We start from the raw sequence: 23,478 nt of genomic DNA on the forward strand, positions 1-23,478 counted from the left end.
TATCTTTGAGCAGATAATACTGCTAGAGTCTAGTACACCCTGAACATCCTGCCCATCTATTTTTATCAAGCCTTTATCGGTTTTGTAGTAGTGCAGCAATGTGATCTCACCCAGCCTGCCTGTAACTCTGTTTCATTCCACTGCCTCTTTACCCCCCACCTACAGATTCTTTATTTGCGTATAAGAATATTTCTAATTTTTTTCTCCACTATGGTATTTAGAAATATGCCCCTGTCACATTTAACGCAGATAATCGAAGACATGGCTTCCCTTAACTACACTCCCTGTTTTATGAACCATTTAAGTACGGGATTTCCTAAACAGCATTGTATGCTTTCTACTGAAGTTTCAAAGCTTTTGGCATTATGTGGGTCAATCTGACACACCCACTTCCTAAAGAGTGCTAGGAAACCTTTATTGGCTGTGCACACCTCTGATGTTTAATCCTGATCAAATGAATAAAGAAATACACGCATGATGTTTATTTGTTGTTTATTTATTGACATTTGATTAACAGGTAAAGTCCTTCCAAAGGTGGGGAGGCAGTACACCTGTGGTGATGAGTCTCACAAAATCCCTGAGTGTCCTGATATTTCCCTGTAACTCCCACCCTGTTGGACATTAGTGATTGCTTACAGGAGCAGTTACACCGAAACTTGGAAACACTACAAATGATTCCCTTGGTTTAGAATATTGCATAGTGCATCTACAGTTGCCATTCTAGTAATGTGGAAAGGGATATTTGTGTGAAATAATCTCAAAAGGTATAAAAGATGGCAATGCCTTTTTTTCTCTGGTATGTTCAATCCTTCACATGCTGTATTTCTTGTAAGCTCTGAGCTACTCATTTGTTCTGTTTCTTGTGCAGCGCTAACAAGTCAAGAGTTACCTTGAGCATGGTTACTTGTGAACAGCACATCACATGCACAGAATTACTAAAGATAAGTCACTAAATAAAAACTGTAATTTACCATTCTAGGTTTTCCTTCCAAAGTGCAATGCATTTTGCTGTTTGAAGCTAATGGCATGGTGTCATCTAGTCAGCAGTTCATATTGACAGTGATGCACATTACGTTCAGTAATGTCTTGTGCCTTATTTTTCCTGTAATATTTCTTTGTGCGTGTTTGTCTACAGAAAATGAGTGACATTTATGAATATCTTCTAGTAGTCGCCATCTTACCAATGAATTTCATTATCATATATTTGTCATTTTCTCAGTCACAACCAGCAGAGATGGTGCTATGGAGCAGAATAAAAATGCATCTCCACTCAGGATGGAAAAATATGTTTTTGATCAAATCGTCATTGTATTCTGTTGAAGTCTACAATTTATTATACTCTTACATTTGTGCTTTTGGAAGACATATGAGAAGCCGTGCTCCTGTTGAACCAGATACAAACATGTTATATTCCATACCTCAAACAGGCACTGAGAACTGTAGCCTGCAGTAAGAAGTGGACTGATGCATAACCTTCCAGATCAGTAACACTGAAATAAAGATGGAAATTAAATGTAACTGAATGGCTAGAACCATTTAAATTCATCAATGCCAGGTTACAAAATAGCAGCATACCACTTTCCCATCTTAGTACAATTAACCTGCATTTGGGAATAAATGTTCAGAATATAAGAAAAGCAGTATTAAACGCTATTATTAACAAACTTTTGATTAATGTTATTTTTTACTCTCTCTCTTTCTCTTATCACTTCTCAACCTTTTGGCTTAGATGAAGTGTAGCATCTGTTCTTATCAGTTTATATGGGTAATTGCAAATTACACATTCTGTTCCCTGTCAGGATTTGTGTTTGAGTTTGCAAATATCCAGTTTGAACACTTCCTGCACTTGCTATCACTGGTGTGAAAGGTGCTGCATATCTCAAAGCCGTTTTAATATATTGTTTCACCAGATTGTTTCTGTTCCAAGTTTTAGTTTTATCCTGTGCTACAAAGTTCTCTGGTAAATGCAGTAGTTGTGTAGTTGTGAGTTATTCTATTTATGATGCTTGACCACCATCACGTGGCCATACTTGGTATTGCAGTATGTATCAGTGCCCTCCTTAACTAACTATACAGAAGTGAGCAATCTGAAACCGCTGTGCAGTGTGTGTACATGTGCTAATATATTTCTGTGTGCTTGCGTGTGTGTGCGTGTGTGTGTGTGTGTGTGTGTGTGTGTGTGTGTGTGTGTGTGTGTGTGTGTGTGTGTGTGTGTGTGTGTGTGTCTCTTGCTGTGAGTTTATGTATTAGAAGCAATGATAAATAGAGCATCATGATTTATAGAAAGAAACACAATTTGATTTTTTTTCAGTTATGATTCTGTCAATTGTATAACAACTACTGAACGTTTCTCATTCAATCATTACCAAGTTATATGTATATTGTACATATACTGCAATTCCCTTGTTTCGGTTGTTACTACTTTTCTTTAGTTTTCCTTCTTCTACACATTTTGAAGGTGAATCATTTGTATACATTAACATATACTTGAACTATAGTATCAGTTATTAACTGTTTACTCTGTTTTTTCTTTCTTTTTTTTCTGATCCCCCTCCCTGCAGCTGAGAATCCGCTGCCAACAGCTCCTCTTCTCCTTCACTACCAGACTTGCCTTAGCTTCCTCAGGTTCAACCTTGCCCACATCCAGGTCCAGTGTGGGGATCAAGGACAGTACAACCTCATATTGCGGCCAGAGAGTGTCCTCTAACCCCTTCAGACTTCACAGCAGCTATGTGAACTCCTCATTCACTGCCTTCAGTTGGTGCATGCATGCTTTCACATATGTGCAACCTAACAACCAAATGCAGAATGGAGACTACTGCAGCAAGCCTAGGCTGCCTCCCTCTCCCAAACATGAGCAAACTGGCATTAGCAACTGTCACCCATCTTGTCCCTATACAGTCAGGTCCATCCAGTGACCATTCCACTACTTGAACACAGGTCATCTGGAGTACAGTAAGGGCTTTTATTCTTCTGCATTATTGGACTAGACTTGCATTTCTTCATTTTGTACACACTCTTATTTTCTGTTTCCTACAGTTCCTTCAGAAAATGAGCCTGGCTCAGTAGGGTTAACCCATTCAGCAATATATAAATGAATAAATAGACAGATAAATACATTAAAGAACAAATAATTTAAGTTCATTACAGTTGCTGACACAAAATGTTTCAGATTATGTTTTTTTTTCTGAAGTTATTTTGAAAATACAATTTTTTAATATATTTTTTATTCACCAGAGAGCTGACTATCAGCCACTCTGTGTATACCTTCTCAATCTTCAGGTCTTCAGAAGCTCAAGTGACCCACCCCCCAGACTAGATCCAAAATTCAGGGCCAGACAGAGGATCACATTTTTGTCTGCCTGATCTGCCTTGTGTGATGAAGATTTTTTTTTGTCATTGTTTTTTTTTTAAGTTGTATCCTGAATCCCGTCCCCATGCATGTAATGTGCACTGGCACCAATCATGAAATCCTGCAGACATTTGTTGATGTATCCCCAACATGTTGGCTGAATGTTGTACGTCTTCACTGTGACTTGCAGCATCAACCAGCTTGTCCTCCCTTAGGATAGGGAAGCTGGCAAAATGCCACTTGCTTCCCCTCCCCACTAAATGATCCCACAAGATCAGTGACCAATAAATGAACCTAGGTTTCTTCACCTCCAGTCAAAGCTACATTCTTGAGCACCTAGAATCAGCTTTAGAAATATAATTTTTTCTGTTTTGTTTACTATTTGGAGTGCAAGATAATGAATTGCATAAGGCATGTTACTACTGAAGGAAATACAAGCTCATGATACTGCATGTATGATTGCCTTTGCACACATCTTCAGTTATTAGCAAGTTACAATGTTATCTGGATTTTTGCCACATGCTGTATGTTCAAATAATGCAGAAGGCTATCTTTATGCTAATTTATGCACATCTATGTAGGTATGTATGTAGGTATCATGTGAGCATCATATTGCTGACAGGGCAGTACAGCAGACAGACGTATGAGTAGAGAAGACTGTACTTTTTATTCACTGTAAGTGGCTCTCCTCACACTGCTTGTTCTCACTCAAGCTCACTGACTCGGAGTATCCTTTTCTTTAACAAGGTTACTGAATTCTAGTGTTGGATCATTTAGTACTGCTGCGATTTCCATATTAATTCCTACTGTTCGCTGCACATGTTGCTTATCTTTTCAGTCATCTTCCCTAGTTATATATAGAACCATTTTTTTCTTGTCATCTTGCTTATAATCTTACATTGCTTTGTTTTATTTTTTACTTCTAAATGTATTAGTCTTCTTTGTAGATTAAGTTTATGTATTATCTTGTGGCTTTTCACAGGATCATGTCTGAAGAATGTCTTTTTTTTTTGGACCAGTCCTTTAGCTAATTAACAAACAAACAAATAAGCAATAAATAAATACTTTTTTAACATTTTTATGAAACATTACAAAACTAACATAGGTGCATATGCCATAACAGAAAAGAAAACAAGTATACTAACATTTATTTTGTTATTTTCATGTTTTCTACTGGACCCTGGGAATCTACACCTAGTAAGGCAACCCAAGACTTCCGGATACCACTTACATATTCTACTAACATTAAGGAAGTAGAAAGGATTATGACAAAGAACTGAGGAATCTTACTATCAGACAGTGAGGTTAGTTGACTAGTCAGAAAAAAAACAACTTTTATTTATAAAAACAAGAAAAATCTGAAAAGGATGCTTTGTTATCCCAAGTGGCATGAAACCAGAGGGGAGTTGGAGCCCATATGTGGGACTTTTCTGTGTACCTCATGTAATTGGTGTCAGTATTTAGATAGTTCATGGGTTTTCTTACATCCTGATACAGGTAAGCAGCTTAGTTTTAGGTTGGTTGCCACATGCAAAATGAGTTCCATAGTGTATATGGCCATTTGCCAGCAATGCAGTTCTTTCTATATAGGGAAGACAGACAGACAGTTAAGAGATCGTATTAGAGAACATATTTATAACATAAATAAATCTATTTTGACAAATGCATGTTAGTCAGAATGAAACACACACATTCAGATTCATGGTGGTAGAAACTGTACCACATGGGCCTTGGGGTGTTGATACTAGCAATAAAGTTGAGAGTAGTGAGTTAAATTGGATCATTAGGATGCGTGCCCATAGGGGTAGTGGACTCTATGATAAAATTTGTATTAAACCTGCCCTTAGGAATAGACCATTAGCCAAGTGAATGTTTTTCAAACATATATTGTATGTTTGTATATTAATGCTTTTTATAGTTCATATCAGTTATAGTTTATTTTTATTTTTCATGTAGGGTGGAATTTGTAAGATTTTATTGTATGTTTAATTGAATGAAGGCTCTCATTGGTTGTTTTTATTTTTAAATATGAAGTGTGTTTTGTTGTGGATTTGTCTGATGAAGCAGTCAATGTGAACTGTGAAAGCGCTAACATTAAATGTTTATTTGGTGGAATTTCATGCCTTTTTATTGTTGTGGTGGAGTTTTATGCCTTCTTATTGTCATGGTTTGGTTCGCTTTACTTTTTATTGCAATTCCAGAAGGACAGTTGAGGTGCAGCAGCAAATGCTAGGAACCTCAGGAGAAATCTGAGTGATTAAAAAGTATGGAAATGAACAACATTCCAAAATAAAATGAATAAATTGCACATTGACACCACCAGCAAGAATGAATGGGAGCTTCTGGAACTCAGTCCTCTGCAATGGCTTGGCCTATTGGGGCTATCAATGTAAACAGTGCCTAGGCATGGAAGACCACCAGCACAGATAGCTATATGATGTGAAAAATGGTAAATGTGGCTTCTTTATACATATACATACATTTACTTTCATATTGTCAGAAATGACAATATCGATCGTACTTTTGTGTGAACCAAAAGCTTGAATTTTAAACTGCGAAAGTCTCCGTAGTTTGAAGATCAGTAAATCGAACAGCAGATTTGCTGATTTTCAAACTACAATGTCGAAGACACATTGTAATGCAGGGGGCAAGCCCCCCTTCACCTCCCACACCCCCTACTTTTATATACTAATTCCGAGATCGCACTACAGTGGGGAAGGGGTTCATTTCCCGATCCCCAGTATAGTGCACTCCACACCCAACATGTCGACTCTGCAATGAGTGAATGCCAATGTGCATTCGCTCATTGCACATTCGGACAATTTTCTTTCAAGGTATTGCCAATTTGGGAACATTCTTTCGCACATAGTGGATTCGCCCAAGTGCATAACGCACTTATGAAGGTAAACCTATACATATATCTATATCTATATAGAGAGAGAAAGACACACACACACATACACACACACAATTGGATACAACCTTCAGGACATTAAATGGTTTTATCATTATGGGGGGGGCTTCTACATTTTGGTCCTGTAGAAGAGATGATTGCTTTAAGGATGAACTGTATTTTTTTATAACAGACCTTTTAGATCTTAGGAAGTTGGGGAAAGGCAGAACTCTCTGTAATAAGTTATAAGCACTTTGGGTATTTTGGATGTTACTGAACTGTACCAAAATCAGTCACATCATGAGAGGCCTGCACTGTTGTTTATCCCCCCTTATTTCTACAGTCTGTACCCATTAATAATTAGAGACATTGGTCACGACTGAATTGTTGAAACATTTAAGAGTGTCTATGAAGTTGATTATTTTATCTGAAGAAGTCCAATGCTGGATGAAAAGCGCTTAATAAATAGAGTTTGTGGTGTTCTTACATTGGTTGCTTTTTATGCTTTTTTATGTTTACCCATTAATAATTATGCAAGATTTTAATGTGACCCACGAGGCACTCTGGCTCACAAAGATTCCTGCAGAGATCAGGTTTATTAAAGATGTTTTTCTTTCTGATGTATTATGTCCTGAGCAGCTTTCTGGTTTCATATGTTATACTGAAGTTCGTCAGGCTTGACAAGTGTTAACTTCTTCGGGCTTCACAAGTGACAGTTGGCGAGATTCCTTTTACACATAACAGGCTAATTAAAACTACTATGAGGACATATACTGCAGAACAGGAACTTATTAATAGAAGTAAAAGGGGGAACTAATAAGCACAAAGTTTACTGCATTCAATTATTTACATCTGGAAGATAGGAAGACAATGCCCTGTATCTCAAAGACAAATCTGAACAGGTTTAAGGAGTTATGCTGTAAGTCTGCCTACCTCCAGAAGAGGATGGCAGAATTCCAGGCAATGAAGATGGAGTTTATGTGTATAATATAGGACAGGATAGTATAGTTACTTAAGACACATAATTATGAGGTAAAGAACCACGTCTAACAGGTTTTTCTTGGTCACGTGCAGTATAAGGAAGGTTAAGGTGAGCTCTGAAAGATTGTGAGTAGGTGAGGGTTCACTGATTATAAGTAAAAAATATTTATTAAAGAATGTCTAGTTTTCTGTGCTGCAAAAAAGTGTTCCAGGTGGCTATGAAATAATTTGCCTCCAGTTTAAGAACCTTTAAGAATTTGGAAGGCATAAATGAGGTGATTGAACAGAACAAGGAAAGACAGGCTGGTGCAGAACTGGTAAAGAAGTACAGTAAGACTGAATACTTGCCTCTTATCTGTTTAATATACATGGAGAACAAATCATCAGAGAAGCCAGATTGTATGAAAAAAATGAATGCGTGACAAATTGGAAGAATTATCAAAAAAACGTTTCTATGATAATGATGCTATATTACTGGCTAAAAGTGAAGATGATGTGCAATGTCTGTTTCTCAAGATTAAATAACATGTCTGAGGACTCATAAAGAATACTACCACTCACATTAAGGGCTGTACTACTGTAGTAAAAAGACCATGGGCCGGATTCAGGAAGGCTTACACGGAGTTCAAGAGTAGTGTAAGCCTCCGTGTAAGCCTCCCGATTCAGGAACAGCCCAAATCTCCGTGTAAGAGACAGCTAACACGTCTCTTACACGGACTGGGCGTGGAAATGCTCAATACCCCATTTACAGCTGAAAGATATGCAAATGAGGTATCTGAGCGATCCACGAAGCAGAAACCAGTCCGTGTAACGGACGTGTTAGCTGCAGAAATGTACTCAGCTGACAACTGAGTACATTTCTGCAAAATTAAAAACGGAGCTATGTCAGCTCCAAATAAAGGGTGCATTTGTGTCATTAAGCATGCCAATGGCCAAATATGTGGCCATTGGCATGAAAAAGTGTTGCAAAAATATGTAATATAACTTTTTTTTTTCACGGGATTTTGAGGTTTAATTGCAGCGCACACCCGCGCAAACGGGGTGCGCTACCTAAAACTGAAAACCGAAGCTTATAAGCCCACAATTGTGGGATTTATGTATTACATGTAATGTCAATGGAGGGACTTGCAGACCAAAAACAATATGGCCTCCGTTTAGTGGTTGTCAAGGGGGGGAAGCTCCGTGTAAGACATGTAACTAAGCATTACTAGGCAATCCTATGTAAATGAGGGTTACAATACTGAATCACACTGCCACATAGGTAATGAGCACTTTCTGAGTAGTGTAAGAGTTAGAGAAGGGGGAGGAACAGAGTAAGAGGTAGGTGACATCACGGGGAAGGATAGATACAAATGTACCAGATTGGAGGGCAATGTAAGGTGAAAGATGACAGACAGACTTCAGGGAGGGAGGTGTGTCCCAACAGAACACTAGGAAAGTCAAGAAACTGAAGGCTTACGCTATCCCTACACTCAAAGTTTCTTGATATACGTGCATGCGCGCGTGTGCGCGCGTGTGAGGCAGGTTCAACATGTGGGAGCGTGTTGCAAACTGTTTACAACGGTTTGCGTGGGCATGTACGTGTTTAAGGCAGTGTGCGCGCGTTTTAACATGAATCAGCCTATTTCACACCGTGTAAGGATGTGTGCGCGCTTGTAACACCGTGTAGGGATGTGTGCGCGCGTTTAAGTGACTGTGAGCGTGTTTAAGCTGGTGTGCATATTGCTCCCCCTCAGGAAACAGAGAGGAAACAGGAAACAACTAAATTACATGGAAACTGCTAGAGGATACTGCTGCAGTTAATTGTTGGAAACAATTGGAAGCAGGCAATTATGCAGGCAGACTAGAAGCCCAACCCAGCACTTAAAACACTGCAAAGAGCAGTGCAGGGTGTTTCTCACAAGAGATACTGCAGGAAAGTAAGCTATCAGAATTGAAAACTGAAAAAGCTGAACTCAGAGCAGAAATGCTAGGGGCTGCCATAGCTGTTATAATCAGGCAAAGGCGAATTGCTGAGGGTGGTGTCAATGCAGATGCTGACAGACAACCCAGAGTGAGGAGAAGGAGAAGAGTATACAGGCCCAGGGTCACCTACCATGGGTTACATGAGCTGGAGATAGTAGAGCGCTATAGAGTGGACAGAGAGCTCCTGCAGCAAATAGTTGAGCTGTGCAGGCCACGCCTCACACACAGAACCAACAGAGGGGAACCCATCCCAGTGGAAACCAAGGTATGTGTTGGCCTAAGAATACTAGCAACAGGTACCTTCCAAAGACCAACTGGTGATATGATGGGGATATCACAGGCATCAGCCTCCAGGGTACTGCACCAGTTCCTGGATGCCATGTCAGCACATGTCGGTGATCATATATATGTCCCTAATGACCGTGAGGTTGTGGCCAGCAATATGCGTCTCTACCAGCAAATAGCGGGATACCCTGAGGTGCTGGGTGCAATAGACTGCACGCACGTACGCATCAAAGCACCAGCTGGTGAGCGGGGTAGAGTCTACATTAACCGCAAGGGATACCCCTCCATCAACTGCCAGGTCGTGTGTGATGCCCAGGGCATAATAATGAATGTGTGTGCTGGCTGCCCTGGGAGCTACCACGATTCCCACATCTGGCATCTGACGCAGCTGTACCAATCATTTGCCAGTGGGGACTTCCCACACGGACACCTAGTGGGGATGCAGGTTATGCACTTGAGCCGTGGCTGATGACACCCATCAGAAATGCACACACACCTGAACAGGAACGCCATAATGAGGCACACGCACAAACACGTAATGTGATAGAGCGTGTGTTTGGGCTGCTCAAGTCACGGTTCCGGTGTCTGGACACATCTGGTGGAGCCTTGCAGTACACACCAACTACATGTACCCAAATGGTCATGATATGTGCTATGCTATATAATATGATCCTGCGGAAACAGCTGCAGCAGGACCAGCACAGGGCTGGGCCTAACATCCCCCCACCATTGCCAAGGCCACCACAGGCAGAGGGCGACTCGGAGGAGGAACAACCTGGCCTTGTCCCAGTAGGCAGAAGGAGGCGTGCCCAGTATGCCCTGGCCTTGGCAAAGAGGCAACGCATAGCACATACACTTGGTCAGTAGGAACACTGGGACTGATACCCGCTCTGACTCACTCATATAGTAACAGGGATGCCTAACATGACACAACCTGCTTCCAAACATGTACAGGGAGTGTAGTATGTGCATCCGACAGAGGCAGCCCTGCAGCACCACCTGAGGCATGAATGCCATGTGTTAAGTAATGTAATACCATGTACCATATGCACACCTGAGGACCCGACTAACATCCACCCACACCAATCATAAACCACAAAAAACAGAAACCTACCTCATAGGTACCACAAGCGATAGTAACCTAGATGTAATGCTACCCAATGCCAGAAGTATAAATGCGTGCAGTGTAAACGCACACAGTATAGAGAATGTAGATATCAGTGCTGTAATAGAAAACAGGGTCAAAGCCCACATCAGCACCCTGACACTACCAGGTCACACCTCTGTCCTAATAGCAGGAACTGCCCCAGGCCTACTCTGGCAATGTGAGTGTCAAACTAAATATTACTGTCAACCTGGGTGCCCAGGACCCTGATAACCTCTTCTGTGCTTAGAGGATTGCCACCTAGATGGGAACTAGGGGTAACCCTGTTGTTCCCGAAGGGTATGACTATGCATTGTTTAGTGTTTAACGTAAGGCCATGGCTCTGGCACCAGTTATCTGTGTCTATGAGACCCTTCTGAAGGATGTCTGTGTCAGATGGGTTTCCAACTATGCTTCCCAGTTTGCAGTCATCTTCAAACTTTGTCAGCCATAATCCTCCTGTGTTTGCTCGACGTCTGAAAAGTAGATGCTGAACAAATGTGGGCCCAGGACTGAGCCCTGTGGGACACCACTTGTGACAGCTCTGGAGTGTGACATGGCACCAGCAACTTTGACCCTGTGTGTTCCATCACTTAGCCAGTTTGCAACCCATGCTGTGATGTATGGGTTCACAATTAAGCTGGTGATGTTTTCAATGATACCTGAGTGGGGTATTGTGTCGAAAGCCTTTGCCAGGTCAAGGTAGGCTGTGTGGACTGCCTTGCCCACGTCAATGGCCTGGGTGACTGTCTTGAAAAGTCAACCAAGTTTAAAAGGCATGATCTGCCCTTGACAAAGCCAAACTGGATTGGATCCAATGTCTGCAAGTCCCCTATGTCTTCATTTATAATTCCCATTATGATCCTCTCCATAGCTTAGCAGAACAGGCTTGTCAAGCTGATGGGATGGTAGTTCCCGGGGTTGGTGAAGGCACCTCCTTTGTGAAGTGGGTCCACCATTGCCGTATGCCACTCCTTGGGCACATATCCTGAGGTGAGGCTAAGATTAAACAGCTGCCCTAACTGCGGGTGTAATTACTCATTGAGTTCATGGAGCACACAACTGGGGACACCATCTGGTCCCATGGATAAAGTGTTTTCCGCCTTGGATAGAGCAGTTCCCACCCCAGCATTGGAGATGTTTGGGGGGCTACAATCCTCTGGTGTAGATACCCCTCCAGTTGGGGGGGGGGAGAAATCTGCACTGAACCTGTCAGCCAGTATGTTGGCAATGTCTGTAGGTTCAGTGATATTTACATCATTCCGAACTAATTCTGAGCATATCTGGGAGTTCCCTCCCAGGTTTCAAACATAGGTAAAAAGGCCTCATGATTGTCCCTTGAGTCCTGAGTGGGTTTACTCTCAAAACCCGCCTCAGATGATTGTATGGGGGAACCCAGTGTTTTACTCACAATGAGCAGGGGTGTCTTCCCTTCTACGGATTTCACTCTATCTCGTAGTAGCTCCTTCCTTGTGTTGTAGAGCTTGTTTATGGCTAGGGTCCACCAGACTGGATGCTTGCCTGTGGTACAAAGAGTCTTTGTTTTGTTTGGGATTGCCTGATCCATGCAGTCCTGGAGGTGCTGGTAGAAGGCATTTGTAAGTGATACAGTGGCTTGGGTAATGGTGTCCGCTGGCTTGGGGGCCTTGAAAGAGACCACACCAGTCCTTAGAAATGTGAAGTCGGCATTTGAGAAGGTCTTCACTGTTTGTTTTTCTATCTGGGGTGTGGGTGGGATGTGGACTCCCACTGAGATTAGTCCATGATCTGATCTCACCAATGTTGGGTATACTTCTGGTGTTGAACAGTGTGACCCCATGTTCGTGATGATGAGTTCTAGTATGTTGCCTCCACTTGTGGGGATTGGGACCAGTTGTTCCATGGCATTTGAGTGTATGAACTCTTGGAACCTTTGTGTTAGAGTGTTGTGGCTTGATTAGTGATCCCAGTCTATATGTGGATAGTTGGAATCACCCAGTAGGATGGTGTTTGGAGATACATTTATCCCCTCCAGTGTTTGCAGGACAGCTGTGTGAGGTACCTGAGTTTGAGAGGGTGGCATGTAACATGCTACAAACTGCAGAGCAGTCTTGCCTATGGTCACTGGCACATGGATGGCCTCCGATGCATCGTGTGTTGCCACCAACCATGAGGTGAGGGTGTCCTTGATGAATATGGACACCCACCCTCCTTTCTCGGTGTTGTCCGGATTCTGGTGCCGGAACGCATGATATGAGGTAACACCCGATAGTGCCGGGGTGCTGTCAGAAGCTGTGAACCAGGTTTCAGGCACAGCACAGACATCAATGTGCTACATACTGAGAAGGGCATAGAGTGTGTGCAGCTTGAGGTTGAGACCTCTGGCATTGAGCAGCATTACCCTTAGTGTCTTTCCTTTACTGTGTTCTAGGGTGGTAGGTGTAGAATCTGAATCTTGCATAAAAAAGGCACAATGGGGGTGGCAAGAGCATCAGCCGAAATCCGGAAGCCCAGGGGTGTCAGGTGAAAGCAATCCCTTGCAAATAAGCGTGGCCTGTTCAGCATGTCATCCCAGGCAGACAGACATTGGACCCCTTTGAATGACACCATAGTTTAAGCAAATTATTACAGCTGATCATCTTGTCTCTGTTTATGTGGCATCATACTTGGTGAAGGTAGGATACTGCTGAAGGTCAGGGTCATACCTGCCTGGCCTACATAATCAGAGGGATCCTCTATGTCTCTTTCCATGTAGTCCAGGGAGGTACATCTCAGGTCGTTCACACCAGCATGGATAATGACTGGGTCAGACTTGTACTTGCAGTTGAGTGACCTGAGTGCTTGCATTATGTGGTGGATTCCAGTGCCCGATAGGCAGCTTACTGTGACCTCCTCCGTACTCGATCTGGTGAGCGGGACGTCAGTGTGTCTGACTATGGAGTCACCTATGACAAGTGTGTCTGGCATTGTGTTTGGCCTTAAGGGCTGTGACTGTTTGGCACACCGACTCTGTGGTCAATGTGTTGCATGTGCTGTGCCCTGTGGAGGCAGTTGTGTGAGTGTCTGCTGTGGTGGCCACTGCCGTTTTGGTAGAAGTCTGATCAGAGCCTCCGAGTATGTCTCTGTGTGTCTATGTGTATGATCTTAAGTTGTGATAGTGCCATGTGAGACTGGATTTGTGATGTGTGTGGTTACCTTCACCTTCTCTCTGGTCTTGCTAGTCCTATGTTGAGAGAGCTCAGCCTCCACTTTGGCTATATAGTTGCATCTCTCACATGTCTGTGTGTTTTATGGGAGAAGGAGAGGGTTGTCAGTGTACATGAGGCAAGTGTAACATTGCCTCAATATTCCCAGGTTCACCAGCTGAGCAGGAGAGGACACTAGCAACTGATCCCTAGACATGCTAGAAGGAATAGACAAAACAATGTTGGAATACAGGGAGATATCAAGCCCCCCAAACCACATCATAGTGTTTGACTGACAATACCTAAACATACACCAGTGTTTCATAGTGTCATAGTCTACTACTAGGCTATCTGCCCTAGTGCATGTATAAGCCTAGCCATAGTGATGTGGCTATTGCCACCCCTTATAGTGATAATAAGTGTACAGAATAGATTCTGAATATTGTGCCTCTGACTTAGTAGTGACACATTATGACCCCTTACGTAATTGAATAACATGACTGTGCCTCTGTCTAGTCTGTGCCTCTGTCTCATATGCAGTTGTCCAGATGTCTCCTGAAGAGAGTCAGTGAGGGACTCTGTCAAACATGAACTGGGATACTCTGCTAGAGTGTGAGATGCCTCTGAGTTATGACTCTGTCCCTCCAGCATGTCCTATACATGTATGTGCTGAGGTTCAAATCCTCAGCTCTCATGGCTCTGGTGGATTTGGATTGCTTGCAGTGGAGCATGTCCACCAAATCCTGAATGGACATGGTCTTGTATGTCAGGCATAGGTCACCTGTAAGTATGCGGTATGACACTGAACAAAGCTGGATTTCCTCTATTCTGGAAGCATATGACATGTGTTGAAGAACCCTGATCTTCATGGTAGGTACTTTTGGGGTGTCTCCAGCTGTTGCAAGTGCTGGGCGAGGTACATACCATATGGGGCTTTGTATTCAATCATGGGCCTGATAAGGGAGAAGGATAGTGGAACAATGACCTCCTATGATCTGGATGGAAAACCCTCCATGATAAGGTGGGCAAGATAGAAAGTCTTCCTAACCACTTTGGCAACAGGGGTGTCAAACAAGATGTCACTATCTACATGTGTCCCCAGGTGTCTGATTTGTTGTCTGTGCTCAGTGGGTTGCTGTCTATGTATTGATCTGTGGGTACTTTGTTCCTCCCAAAGGGGATGAATACACATCAGTTGCATTCAGTTTCAGGCCATGCGTCTGGCACCAGCTATCCGCCTTTGTGACGGCATTCTGTAGTATGTGTGTGCCGGCTGATGTATTCACTATGGTGCCTAGGTTGCAGTCATCTGCAAACTTTGTCAGCCACAACCCCCCTATGTTTGCTTTCACATCTGAAAAGTAAATACCAATTAAGAGGGGTCCCAGGACACATCCTTGTGGGACACCACCTGTGACTGGCTTCGAATCTGACAAGGCACCTGCAATGTTGACTGTATGGGTTCTGTTTCTTAGCCATTTTGCAACCTATCCTGTGACATATGCTGTTATATGTCAGCTGTTGAGCTTGGCTATGATGCCTGAGTGTGGTATTGTGTCACAGGCCTTAGCCAAGTGCAGGTAGGCTGTGTGGACTGCGTAGCCCTCATCGATGGCCCTACTGACAGTTTCATAGTAGTCAACTAGGTGCAAAAGGCAGGATCTGCCCTGTACAAAGCTGAACTAGGTGGGAACAAGGGTCCATAGGTCAGCAATGTGTCTGTGTAAGAGCTCCATAATGACTCTTCCCATAGCTTTGCAGACAAGGCTGGTTAAGCTTGTGTGGTGGTAGTTGCCATGGTCTGTGGAGGGATCTCCTTTGTGGAGTGGGACCACTGTTGCCATATGCCAGTGTTCAGGTACATATCCTGTAGCAAGACTAAGGTTAAATAGCAGTTGTATATACGGGTCCAGCCCCTTCTGGAGTTCACATAGCATGCAACCGGGGATACCAGCAGGTCCCATGGATGCTGTGTACTTGTCTTTGCTGAGTGCGGCTCTCACATGGACATCCAAGATGACAGTGAGGTTACATACAGCAGTGATAACTATCTTCTTTTGGGGGTGAGGGAGGGGGTGAATCGCACTGAAGCTGTCCGCCGGAATGTTGCCAATATCTGTCAGGTCACTGGAATATATGTTGTTGTGTACCAACTCTGAGCATATCTGAGGGTTCACAACCAGGTGTCTGACATAACTGAAGAAAGCAGTGTGGTTACCTTCATTGTCTTTGGTGATTTATGTCCCCAAGTTGACCTTGCATGTCTTTATGAGATAATGTAGCTTTCTACTAGTGCTGATCACAGCTGTCTTCCCTTTTGGAGATGTAGCTCTGTCTTGCATTAGTAACCCTCATCTGTCATACAGTTTGTTTATGGCTGGGGTCCACCAGACAGGACACTTTCCCTTTGTGGAGAGGGTCCTGTTTTTATTTGTGATTGCATGGTCCATGCTGTCTGACATCTAGCTAAGGGGAGGTCATTGTGGTTCTGCAGTTATCTTTCATCAGCATTAGAAATGACCACAACAGCCCCTGTGGGTGTACCTCATGCAGACACATCCAGCACCTGTAAAGTCCACAACAGTACCTCACCAGGAGTATGAAAGAGCTGGAACACATGTAATGTGTAGCCTGATTAAACAGAGTGCAGCTCCACACACTGCCATGCTGTCCACCCAGATGCAAGCTGTGCCTGATGTAGAAAGCCATGTCCAAGCTGGAATCAATGCACATGCTGCACCTTGTACAATCTGAATGGCAGGGAGCTATGCACATGAGGGACCTGAACCCCAGCACTGACATACATAGGACAGGCTGTACTGCATTATCCATAACACAGAAGCCACCCCACGCATGAGTAAACTACCAGTACAGGTTGTCCGTAGAGACACTCGTTGAGTCCCCTCAACAGGAATCCTAATGAGTGGATGGGAGATGGGAGGTTTACCCTGGGTATCAATGTTATGTCACAGGTAGACAGAGGCACAGCATACTAAACAAGACATATGTCATGGCAAACTACACTTACAATGTGTTGATGGACAAACACACTCTCCGACTAGCATTAGAAATGGCCTAGGGCACATCGGTAGTGTTTGCCAATGTACACCCATGTTGTGGAATACACTACTGATGTTGGATGAGGCTGTTGTAAGTAGTTCACATCTGAACATAATGCAACATGGTCAGATAGGTTCATAGGTACATAGGTTTATACTAGGCTATCTTCCCTAAGGCAGGTATAAGCCTAGCACAGAGTTCATTGGCGTACACCACCCCTTATATGGAAACAGTACTGTGCCCATTATTTTGTCATGCCTCTCTCCAGCAGTGACACAGTGACGATCCCCGGGTTAAACGTATGACCTTCCATCCACAGGTCAAGATACCTCTTGAACACAGCCAGCAAGGTGCTCTGCCTCACATGGACCGGGATTGTATTCCACAGCATAGGGAGTCTCCAGGTGATAACTCCATCCCTCCAACATGTCCAACGTACATCCCTGCTAAGGTGTAAGTCACCTGCACTAGTGGTTCAGGTGGATCTGCCGATTCTGAGGTGGAGCATGTCCATTAATCCCTGTTTGGACATGGCCTTGCATGTCAGGCACATGTCACCTCTAAGCAGATGGTATGTGAGTGAATAGAGTGGGAGTGTCTTCAATCTGGCAGCATATGACAGCTGTTGGGGTTCCTTGATCCTTTAGGTGGGGGACATTCAGGGTGTCTCCAATTGCTGCAGATGTTGGGTGAGATACATCCAGAATAGGGCATTCTACTTGATCACCGTTCTGATAAGTGAAGAGTACAGGGGAACAATCACCCACTAGATCTGGATGTGAATCCCATCCTGATCAGGTGGGCAATGTAGAAGGTCTTTCTAGCCACATGTTGTGCACTTTGACTTCAGGCCATGGCTCTGGCACCAGCTATCAGTTACCGTGAGTCCCTTGTGAAGGATATCCATGTCTGATGCACTGTCCACTATGGCGCCCAGTGTGCAGTCATCTGCAAACATTGTCAGCCAAAGTCCTCCCATGTTGGCCTGTACTTCTGGGAAGTACATGACAAACAATGGGGCACAAGGACTGAGCCCTGTGTGACACCACCTGTGACCAGCCTGGAGTCTAACATAGTGCCAGCAACTCTAACCCTGTGGGTCCCGTCCTTAAGCCAGTTTGCAACCCATCTTGTGACATATGGGTTTACATTTCAGTTGTTAGGGTTTTCCACAATACCTGAGTGGGGTATTGTGTTGAAAGTGTTTGCAAGGCCAAGGTAGGCTGTATGGACTGCCTTTCCCCAACAATGGCCTAAGTGACCGTTTTGAAGATGTCAACCCAGTACAAAAGGCATGATCTGCCCTTGACCAAGCCAAAATGGGATGGGTACAATGTCTGTATGTCCCCATATCTTTGTTTATGAGCTCAATTATGATCCTCTCCATAGCTTTGCAGACTAGACTTGTTAAGCTTATGGGGCAGTAATTACCATGGTCTGCAGAGGCACCGCCTTTGTGCAGATGTGCACAACTGGACCCTAACCAGGCTGTTGTGCACACTATGGAAATGTAAAGCAGTGATAGGACTAAAGCCCAGGATACTGACCACCACAGTGAAAGTACTGAACCACTACACTATACAGTACTACAGTGTTAGGTCAGTATGAACGGATGTTGACAATTGTGTGCAAAGTATCCCATGCAAAACCTGCAGGCACAGTATACTCCCTGTTGTGTTCACACAAAGCATCTGGACAGTAACTACACAACATGGCACAGAACACACAACCATAAACTGGAGGTATTTGTTGAAGGTCACACTCATCCACAAATGTGATGTGCTGCAGAGTTCAACATATGGAAAGCCCACACTGGGCATGCTCACACACTTAGATAAATGAGACATCTTTCACACAACATGCCATGGGAAGGCTGAACTGGGCATGCTCACACACTTGGTCCAAATGTTACTCCTAGCAACTGTGAAAACACACCAGAGGATGCTCATTCCCCTTTCTAGACACTGATCGTGTAAGCACCCTATAAGTATATCAGGAGAAAAGGAATCTCTCAGTAATCCGAATAATGCGTCCGTCTCTAGTGTCATAACATAGTTAGGTAGGGGTTTGAATCCAGCAAGTGGCAAGTGTGTGTGCAGGCCGGGTAAGTGTGTGTCAGTGTGTATGAAAAGAACATCCCTTTTGGCAACTGGGAAAACACACCACAGGATGCTCATTCCACTTTCTAAACTCTGATGATGTCAGCACCCTATAAGTATATCATGTGAAAGGGAATCTCCCAGTAATGTGAATAGCGCTGCGCTAATGCGTCCGTCTCTAGTGTAATAACATAGTTAGGTAGGGGTTTGAATCCAGCAAGTCGCAAGTGTATGTGCAGGGGTTAAGTGTGCGGGTGTGTCAGTGTGTATGAAAAGAACATCCCTTTTGGCAACTGGGAAAACACACCACAGGATGCTCATTCCACTTTCTAAACTCTGATGATGTCAGCACCCTATAAGTATATCATGTGAAAGGGAATCTTCCAGTAATGCGAATAGCGTGCTGCGCTAATGCGTCTGTCTCTAGTGTAATAACATAGTTAGGTAGGGGTTTGAATCCAGCAAGTGTGTGTGTAGGGGGGTAAGTGTGTCAGTGTGTATGAAAAGAACATCCCTTTTGGCAACTGGGAAAACACACCACAGGATGCTCATTCCACTTTCTAAACTCTGATGATGTCAGCACCCTATAAGTATATCATGTGAAAGGGAATCTCCCAGTAATGCGAATAGCGCGCTGTGCTAATGCGTCCATCTCTAGTGTCATAACATAGTTAGGTAGGGGTTTGAATCCAGCAAGTGGCAAGTGTGTGTGCAGGGGGATCAGTGTGTATGAAAAGAACATCCCTTTTGGCAACTGGGAAAACACACCACAGGATGCTCATTCCACTTTCTAAACTCTGATGATGTCAGCACCCTATAAGTATATCATGTGAAAAGGAATCTCCCAGTAATGTGAATAGCGCGCTGCGCTAATGCGTCCGTTTCTAGTGTCATAATATAGTTAGGTAGGGGTTTGAATCCAGCAAGTGTGTGTGCAGGGGGGTTAAGTGTGCGTGTGTTAGTGTGTATGAAAAGAATTTCTCTTTTGGCAACTGGGAAAACACACCACAGGATGCTCATTCCACTTTCTAAACTCTGATGATGTCAGCACCCTATAAGTATATCATGTGAAAGGGAATCTCCCAGTAATGCGAATAGGGTGCTGTGCTAATGCGTCCGTCTCTAGTGTCATAACATAGTTAGATAGGGGTTTGGATCCAGCAAGTGTGTGTGCAGGGGGGGGTAAGTATGTATGACTGAAATCCCCCTTTTGGCAACTGGGAGAACACACTACAGGATGCACATACCCCTTTCTAAACGATATCACAATTATGTATGGCTTTTGAGTACAGACATGCCACGTGTGTTTTGCCCACACAGAATGCCCATGTGTGCAGGTTGTCCCTCACAATAATGCATGACATTGATTAAACCAGTTATGGCAATGCACACATGATGTATGTGTGTGCCAAATACACATATGTACCTGTGACCTTCAATAGTTACCATGTGTGATGCCTGACACATGTGAATACATGGTATTTGCACAGGGTAACATTATGACTGTGGTCTTCTGTGCAGGTGCTGCATGTGGGATGTGTATATACAGTGTGAGATGTAGATGCTATCAGCCTAGTAGTGAGGGATACACACCTGGTCTGGGGCATATAGTCTACATGTTGCTGATGTACAGGTGCTGCATGTTTTCACCTGTTGTGGGAGTGGTAAGACGTTATTCCACAGCAATGCAGTGACAGCATGCTAAGAACCATTCAGCCAGGGTGTCGTAGCTACACTAATTCATTAGCATTCAGTAATATGTCAGAATCCCTGGTGAGGGTCTGATGCCAACCAAGGTCAGGGTCTACCAGCCTGTGTCACTTGCTCAGTGATCCCTTCCATGTTCCCTATCATGTATCCCAGTGAGGGACATCCCACATCAGCTGTGGTGGCATGGACAATGACTGAGTCATATGTGTCCATGCATCTGACTGACCTGTATGTTTGTGTTATGTGGTGGACCACAGTGCTCCATGAGCATATCACTGTGACCTACACATTGTCCAGCCTGGTGAGCATGTTCTCACTGTACTGGACAATAAAGGTACCTAACACAACTGCGGCAGTAGTGTTGTATAGCTGTACAGACTGTGCTTGTTTGACACACAGGATTTGTGTGCTATGTGTTATGCATGCTGTGTGCAGGCCTAATGTATGCCTGTGTGCCAGCTGCAGAGATGTCTGCCAGTCATGCAGGATGCTATCCTTAGGCTCCACAACTGACCTGGTGTGTTTCCATGCTTGTATTGCTGTCCGTGTAGGTCCACATCAGATTGGTATTGCTGTCACTGTAGTATTTCATGCCACCAGACAGGTTATGCCAGTACTGGGTTCAGAGTGCTTAGTCCACAGTTCGCCATATGTTTCCATCTCATACATGTGTTGTACATCCATGGGCAGGGGATAGGGTTGACTGTGTACATGTGGCAGCTGTGACATTACTACATGACACACATATCCCACAACTGTACCATAGAGGTGACTGACAAATGACCTTGCACATGCTACCATAGTATTGAGATTGCATTGGTGATTAACAGCACATAGGGCCAATGGTGAACAAGATACATAGGTCCATAGGTTCATACAGGGATGTCTGCACAGGGCATGTATCCCCTATGCAGAATGTGTGTGGCTTTCAACATGCATTGTAAATCTGTCTTGCTATGCCCTTTTCCAAGGTTAGTATACTGTGCCTCTGTCTCACAGTGACACATAAGTGATACCCAGGGTAACCCTACAATGTCACATCCAGTCATTAATATCACTCTTGAAGACAGTCACTGAGTCAGTCTGCCTAACCTCTATTGGGATAATATTCAAGAATGAAGGAGCCTCCAGAGTTGTGAATGTGCCCTCCAGCATGTCCTATGTATATCACTCCTGAGGTTCAAGTCGTTCCAGCATGTATCCTGATGGGATCTGGATATTCTGAGGTGCAGCATGGCCATTAAGTGAGGGTTTGACATGGCTTTATATGTCAGGCACAGATTGCCTATGAAGAGGCAGTATGCCACCAAGTAGGGTTTGCAGTCACCTGCGACTTGCTCAGCCACAGTACTTCCATGTTGGCCTGTACCTATGGTAAATATATAATGAACATGACAGCTCCCAGGGCTGAGCCTTGTGGGACACCACTTGTACCAGGTTGGAGGCTGACATGGCTCCAGCAAGTCTAGCCATGTGTGTTCTGCCCTTGAGCCAGTGTGCAATAACCATAGTGACATAGGGGTTAATATGTACACTGGTGAGCTCCCTATAATGCACAAGTGGGGTATTGTATCAAAGGCTTATGCAAGGTCCAGGTAGGCTGTGTAGACCTCCTTCCCTTGACAGTGGCCTTGGTGACTGTTTCAAAGAAATCAAACAGGTTTGAGAGGCAGGATCTGCCATTAACAAAGCCAAACTGTGTATGGTGACATGTCTGTAGGTACACAATATCTAGATATGTGAGGTTCATGTTGATCCTTGCCATAGCTTTGCAGACAAAGCTAGTCAGACATATGGGGCGAATAGTGTCCAGGATCCGTGAAGGCACCACCTGAATGTAGAGGGACCACTGTTGCTGTACGCCACTCTCTGGCCACATATCGTGTAGTAAGTCTGGGATTGAACAGTGGTGTTATGTCTGGGTGTAGCTCTTCTTGTGGTTCATGTAGGACACAGCCTGGGACACTGTCTGGTCCCATTGATGCAGTGTTTATTGCTTTGGGAAGGGCATCTCTTACCTGAGCATCTGTGATGTCAGGGGGGGGTGGCACTCTGCCGCGAGACATATTTGCCCTTTCGGTGTGGGGGGGAGAAGGCAGCAGTGAACCTGTCCACTAGGATGATGGCAATGTCTGTGTGTTTTGTATTTGTGTGACAGCTTGGATTACCTCTGAGCATATCTGGGTAGTACCACCCGGGTTCCTAACATAACTACAGACAGCCTTGTGATTATCCTCAGTGGCTTGTGGAATCTTCTCTCAAAGATGGCCTTAGACAATTGTATGGGTGCCTGTAGTTGTCTTCCAATAACCATCAGTGGTGCCTTCACATTTTGGGAGGTTGTTGTATCATGTGGTGGCGTCATCCTTCTATTGTATAGTGTGTTTATGGCTGGTGTCCGGCACCCAGGACATCTGCCTTTGGAGAATTGGGTCATGCTGTCATATGTGGTGTCATGATCCATGCATTCCTGAATGTGTCCATAGAATGCCTTTATACAGGTATCTGCAGTCTGGTCCATATTTTCAACAGGCCTGGGGCCTTTGAAGGTTTCCACATCATTTATGAGGGGTGTGAACTTGCTTGACATGAGCTGTTGACAGACGTGCCGCCCCCCAGACAGAGCAAGGTGAGGGTCACATTTAGCTACCTGTCGGGTGATAGAATGTGCCACATAACACAGGCACACAGGTCACTCCACAGCAGGTACAACTATGAGGCAGTCATTGTCCATGCTGGTGCAAACAACCTGAGATGTACCTCCCTGGACCACATGGAAAGAGACACAGAGGAGCTCTTACAGCACCCTCTCAAACCCAGGACTC

The 23,478-nt window shown here is 44.1% G+C and overlaps 1 pseudogene; it reads left to right on the plus strand.

The window, feature by feature from the left end:
- The first annotated feature begins 1,704 nt into the window (after nt 1-1,704).
- LOC122796081 lies at nt 1,705-1,878 on the plus strand (annotated as a pseudogene).
- The last annotated feature ends 21,600 nt before the right edge of the window (nt 1,879-23,478 follow it).

The sequence above is a fragment of the Protopterus annectens genome, chromosome 2.part2, assembly GCF_019279795.1.
Source record: "Protopterus annectens isolate FY-2018-M chromosome 2.part2, PAN1.0, whole genome shotgun sequence".
Classification (NCBI taxonomy): Eukaryota; Metazoa; Chordata; order Ceratodontiformes; family Protopteridae; genus Protopterus; species Protopterus annectens.